The 5,993-nt window shown below is 42.1% G+C and overlaps 1 long non-coding RNA gene across 1 annotated transcript; it reads left to right on the forward strand.

The window, feature by feature from the left end:
• The first annotated feature begins 18 nt into the window (after nucleotides 1-18).
• Nucleotides 19-5,495, forward strand: LOC145720086 (uncharacterized). Its single transcript, XR_014142802.1, has 2 exons — nucleotides 19-698; nucleotides 3,219-5,495. It is a non-coding gene; the product is annotated as an uncharacterized LOC145720086 (long non-coding RNA).
• Nucleotides 5,496-5,993: the final 498 nt, after the last annotated feature.

Raw genomic sequence — 5,993 nt, forward strand, 5'->3', positions numbered from 1 at the left:
ATTTACAGATATGCCAGTATTTACTGTCTACACTGTGCTCAGCGTGCTGAACACCACATTTACGCAATAAAAGCCCAGACTCAAAAGCAACACTTGTTTCTTATTAGTTTGGATGAAAGCTATTTTCAGAGTCATGGAGTAGGTTTTGAAAATCTGGATTCTTCTGGCTCCTCACACACACAAGAAGAACCCCTTATACTTGAGTACATCGGCTAAAGTATAAGTTGCATTTGTACAGAATACAGGGTTTGAATTTTCCTGTGTGTCCTTATATTTTGAATATTAGGGGATTCTGGCTGTCGTGGGATTAATGTTCTTAGTTTGCTCATAGCAGTGGGACAGCGCTATGGGTCTATCTGTAGATGGGCTGATGGGTTTGCTCTACCCAGTCCTGTGGTTTTGGTCCATCCCTGGCCTGCTCACCTACTGGAGTTTTCATGGGGTGGACTGAAGCAAGCCACTTGCTGGACTGCAGATGATGTAATCACATCCATGCAACATTTCCCATTTGTATCCTTGTGTGCAATTTTTGCGTATGTTTTATTCTAGGTCCATGTATTTTTATTTACACATCATAAGTCTCCTGATAATACTCTTTCTGCCAATCAAACCACACGCTCATACCCAGAGGCAGCCTCAGACTCTGAACTCCGTTAATAAGAAAAAAAAAGACTGATACCTCCAAGGAAGCTGAGCAGGTAAAACAGCAAAACATCAGAAAGAGGAGATCAAAGGCTCAAGGGTTCGCCAGGGACTTAGAAGTGATGTTTACATGCTTTTTTTTTTTTTTTTAAGTGCAGGGAGTATTTTATAAAGCCTTTTCTATGATTAAGTTAGCCATGTCCAGTTGATTTAATATTGCCGAGGACATTTGAGTGGTGTGGAGGAATGTGGAGACTGTGCTGGTGTTGCAGAGACCGTCCATTCTGGGCTGCTGGGTCTTTGCTTTTCTGGCATGATTTCCAGCCACTGGAACCCGGGCACCTGCTCCAGAAGGCAGAAGGTGGTTGCTGACGGAGCTTGTCTTCCTGAACATACCCAGACACAGTTGTTCTTGGGGAAGCCCCAGACCCTTTGACCACAGCGACTACACAGAAGACCATGGAGGAGAGGGATCCTGCAAAAAGGACCCCGGAGGACTTGCCGTGAACACTTGAATGGACTGAAAGTCAGGCATGCCCTGAAGTAGGCTGCATTTTTTTCCCCAGGGATATGACTCTTCCCTTTTTTCTTTGAACTGAGCCAAGATTGGAAATCAGAAAGTCTCCTGTGCACGTACCCCAGGAGTCTAGGAAGGGCTACGGTTTTCCATTTCACATGCACCATCTGCCTTGCCCAGGGATGGCCCTGAGAAAACACCCAAATGTTTGCACCATCAGAGGCAGCAGAATGTCTTTTAAATAATTTTTTTAAAGTAAATTTATATAGGAGCTTGGTAAGAAGCAACATTTTTCTCTTTGCTCCCTCCATTTCATAGAGGGGTGAATGATCATGGCTATGATGCACACATGGGCTGATTTTCACTTTTCTGATTTTGCAGCTGATGAAACCTGTTTTAGTTGAATCATCATATTGGAAAGCAGACATTGAAGACGATTTTCTATCTTTGTTATGAATGTGCTGTGGTTCCTTTCAGGGACTTCTATTGGGTGATAATTCTATGTGGCAGAAGGAGACATGGTATTAAATGTGCAAAATAATGATGATGCTGATAATTGTATGGTACAATGGTGTGCCCTCAAATAAATGCCTTGGGAGGAGAGAATTTCTTCAAATCAGATGGTCAAAAATTGGTTTCATACTGAGTGAATACTGTTTCTATATAAAGGAAATGTTTCTGAACAGAAGGGTTTTATGTTTCTGTGAGTGGAGACTCGGCATTCTGAAGCATGTGTGTATATTTGTGTGTTTCTCTGTGTTTTAACAAATATGCACAAACTTATAACATGTTCAATTTGTCCTCTATGTCAGGCGCTTGGACGGTTTTGATTTTTGGTTTGATTTCCTATCTTCATTCCCACCTTTGCAGGTAGGCTTAAACCCTTTTTACAGATGAGGAAAGGGAGAATCAGAGGGACGTTTGTTAACTGTCCCCACAGTCACAAAGTTAGTGAAGGAGCAGAGATTAAAATCCAAGGCAGTCCCAAGAGAGCTGGTGGCAGTTGGTATTTCCAAGAGGTATCCTGCTGCTGCTTCTCTTAAGACAATGACATGTGTGAAGTGATGTGCTGGTGCCTTGAAGAGTTTATATGGTGCTGGGGGAGAATACTAGAACCTGAACTCTAGGCCTTATGTAAGGTAATGGAAGTTGAAAAGCAGCACATTTTGGCCAGTGTTTGAGGCTCACCCCAATTTAACCAGGTAACATTGAGGCAATCCTACCTTTTTGGTCTATGAGCGAGGTTACGGGGAAGGGGATGCAGGTGCTTAAAATCTGTCTGGGACTTTTTCCAACAAGAACATTTTGAGGCTCAAGACCAAGAAAACTGCACACTAGTAAAAATGGTATATATCACCATGGGCACAAAATGTATCATCGAGTAATCCGTGTTATAGAGAAATCTTTGAATTTGCAATATGATTTATGTTCAGGTTTCACTGTATTTAAACATCTTCATTTCTGAATGAAGAATTTTGGTAGCAAGAAGATTGGTGATCTCTAGGGTGACCAACCATCCTGTCATGCTAGTGACTCTACTGACCCTTCAGTCCTGGGCAAACATGGACCATTGGTCCCTCTAGTGTCTGCTAAGAATCATTCATTACTGAATGGAGTCAAGTTCAAGCCTTTGGAATCCAGGCTTATAGATGTTGTATGTCAGACAGAAATGGGCCCTTAGGCACATTTTTCTTATTGCAGGGCTTTATTCAGTGTAGGCATGTTTCCTTTCATGCACTTCACTTTCTTGTGCTTTGCTTTGCCAATATTTTTTTTTATATATACAAATTGAAGGTTCACAACAACCAAATGTCAAGCAAGTCCATTGGCACCATTTTTTCCAACACTGTTGCTTACTTATGTCTGTCGCATTTTGGTAATTCTCACAATATTTCAAACTTTTTAACAATATCTATTCTGGTGATTTGTGATGTTACTATTGTAACTGTTTTAGGGTGCCATGAAGCCCACCCAAATAAGACAAGGAGCATAGCTGAGAAATGTGTGTGTTCTGACTGCTCCACCAACCACTGTTCCCCATCTTTCTCCCTCTCCTCAGGCCTCCCTGTTCGCTGAGACACAACAACACTGAAACTAGGCCCATTAACCCGACAACGGCCTCCAAGGGTTCAAATGAGAGGAATAATCACACATCTATCGCTGTAAATCAAAAGCTAGAAATGATTAAGCTTAGTGAGGAAGGCATGTTGAAAGCCAAGATAGGCTGAAAGGTAGGCCTCTTGCACGAAACAGCCAACTTGTGAATATAAACAAGTTTTTGGAGGAAATGAAAAGTTCTTTTCTCGTGAACACATGGATGATAAGAAAGCAAAAGTCTTATTGCTGATATGGAGAGTTTTAGTGGTCTGCAGAAATCAAACCAGCCATAACTTTCCCTTAAGCCAAAGCCTAAATTCTGTGAAGGCTGAGAGAGGTGAGGAAGCTGCAGAAGGAAAGTTTGAAGCCAGCAGAGGTTGGTTCATGAGGTTTAAGGAAAGACGCCTCCTCCATAAAGTGCAAAGTGAAGCAGCAAGTGCTGATGGAGAAGCTGCAGCAAGTTCTCCAGAAGATTGAGCTGAGACCGTTAATGAAGGTATCTGCACTGAACAACAGATTTTCAATGTAGATGAAACAGCCTTCAATTGGAAGAAGATGCCATCTAGGACTTTCATAGCTACAGAGAAGTCAGTGCCTGCCTTCAAACTTCAAAGCACAGGCTGAACGTCTTGTTAGGGGCTAATATAGTTACTAAGTGAAGCCAATGCTCCTTCACCATTCTGGAAATCCTAAGGCCCTTAAGAATTATGCTAAATCTACTCTGCCTGTGCTCTATAAATGGAACAACAAAGCCTAGATGACAGCACATGTTTACAACATGATTTCCTGAATATTTTCAGCTCACTGTTGAGACAGCAAAGGTGGAAAAGAAGAAAGAAGGAAAGATTCTTTCAAAACATTACTGTTCATTGACAATGTACCTGGTCACCCAAGAGCTCAGGTGGAGATGGACAATGAGCTGAATGTTGTCTTCATGCCTGCTAAAACAATATCCATTCTGCAGCCTGTGGATCAAGGAGGTAATTTAGGCTTTTAAGTCTTATTAAGTAATACATTTCATAATGTATAGCTGTTGTAGTTATGATTCTTCTGATGGATCTGGGCAAAGTAAATTGAAAACTTTTTGGAGTTCTGGATCAAGATGGTGACAGAGGAAGACTCTGAGCCCACTTCCTCCATGGATACACCAAATCTACATCTATTTATAGAGCAATTCTCCTGAAGAGCTGAGGGGTGACTGAACTGCTTCTGTACAGCAAAAGATAAGACCACATAGAGAACAGCAAAAGAGATGGAGACATGATAATGAAGGGAATCCCTCTTCCTCAGTGTTGCAAACTGCAGTGGGGAGGAATGGTATTGAGGGATCTTAAGCAGATTCATTTGCAGTGGGGCAAAAAAAATTCTATGGTTTAAAAGACCACCTAGGATATAAAGGAACTGGCCCTAGACACTACCAAATGACTGGGGAGCTGCTGGAACTTTCTCAGGGTTGCATTGGCTGGTGAGTACCGTGGTTTGTATTTTCCTTCCTTCTTGACAGCACAGATGGGAACAGGGTTCTGGCACGATAGCTGACCTGCCACCCAGAAAGCCCTGGGCCCCTAGTCCATACCAGCCCTGGATGCTCTGGGGCACAGAAAAAAAGCCATAGCTTGAAGGATCAATTGGAATACAAAGGAGCTAGCCTTAGAATATTGCCAAATGGCAGGGAGCTAGTGGAACTCTTGAGGTCACAGAGGCTTATGAGCACCCTGGTTAATGTTCCTCCACGACCATGATAGCATGGGTAGAAGCAGGGTTCTGGGCACCCTAGCCAGCCTACCTCTTCAGTGAGCCCCAGGCACCTACCCCACACCAGCTCCAGCCATCCCACTAAGGTGGCCTCAGCATGGCACACACCATGACACCCCTCGTCAGCACTCACTACAGCCTTAGCTTTCTCATCAAGGTGACACAGGCACAAAGCACCTCAGAACAATTCAGCCCTATCTGAAAAAAAGAAAACCTACTGGGCGCCTGGGTGGCTCAGTTGGTTAAGCGACTGCCTTCGGCTCAGGTCATGATCCTGGAGTCCTGGGATCGAGTCCCGCATCGGGCTCCCTGCTCAGCAGGGGGTCTGCTTCTCCCTCTGACCCTCTTCCCTCTCATGCTCTCTCTATCTCATTCTCTCTCTCTCAAATAAATAAATAAAATCTTTAAAAAAAAAAAAAAAAGGAAAGAAAACCTACAACCAGGAATACCCTGCCTGGCAAGGTTATCCTTCAGAATTGAAGGAGAGAGAGAATTTCTTATGCAAACAAAAATTAAAAATGCTCATCACCACTAAACTGGTCTACAAGAAATGTTAAAGGTACTTCTTTAAATGGAAAATAAAAGGCCATAATTAGATGAAAATTATAAATAAAAAGGTAAAGTAGGACAACATATACATAAAATGTGGAAAGGGGAATAAAAAAGTTCTTTTAGACTGTGTTCAAACTTAAGTGACCATCAACTTTTAATATACATAAAAAAATAAGTAAAAGTGTAATACTACAGAAAGTCACCAATCGTAAGGAAAGACAGCAAGAGAAGAAACAGCAAAGCTACAAAAAAAGACCAGAAAACAATGAACAAAATAGCAATAAGTACATATCCATCTATAAATACTTTAGATGTAAGTGGTGGAAGGAGCCAAGATGTCCTTCAACAGATGAATGGATAAAGAAGATGTGGTTCATATATACAATGGAATTTTATTCAGCCATCAGGATGAATACCTACCATTTGCATC

This window comes from Leptonychotes weddellii, unplaced genomic scaffold (genome assembly GCF_054177405.1).
Source record: "Leptonychotes weddellii isolate Sample4059 unplaced genomic scaffold, ASM5417740v2 HiC_scaffold_9970, whole genome shotgun sequence".
In the NCBI taxonomy this organism is placed as follows: Eukaryota; Metazoa; Chordata; class Mammalia; order Carnivora; family Phocidae; genus Leptonychotes; species Leptonychotes weddellii.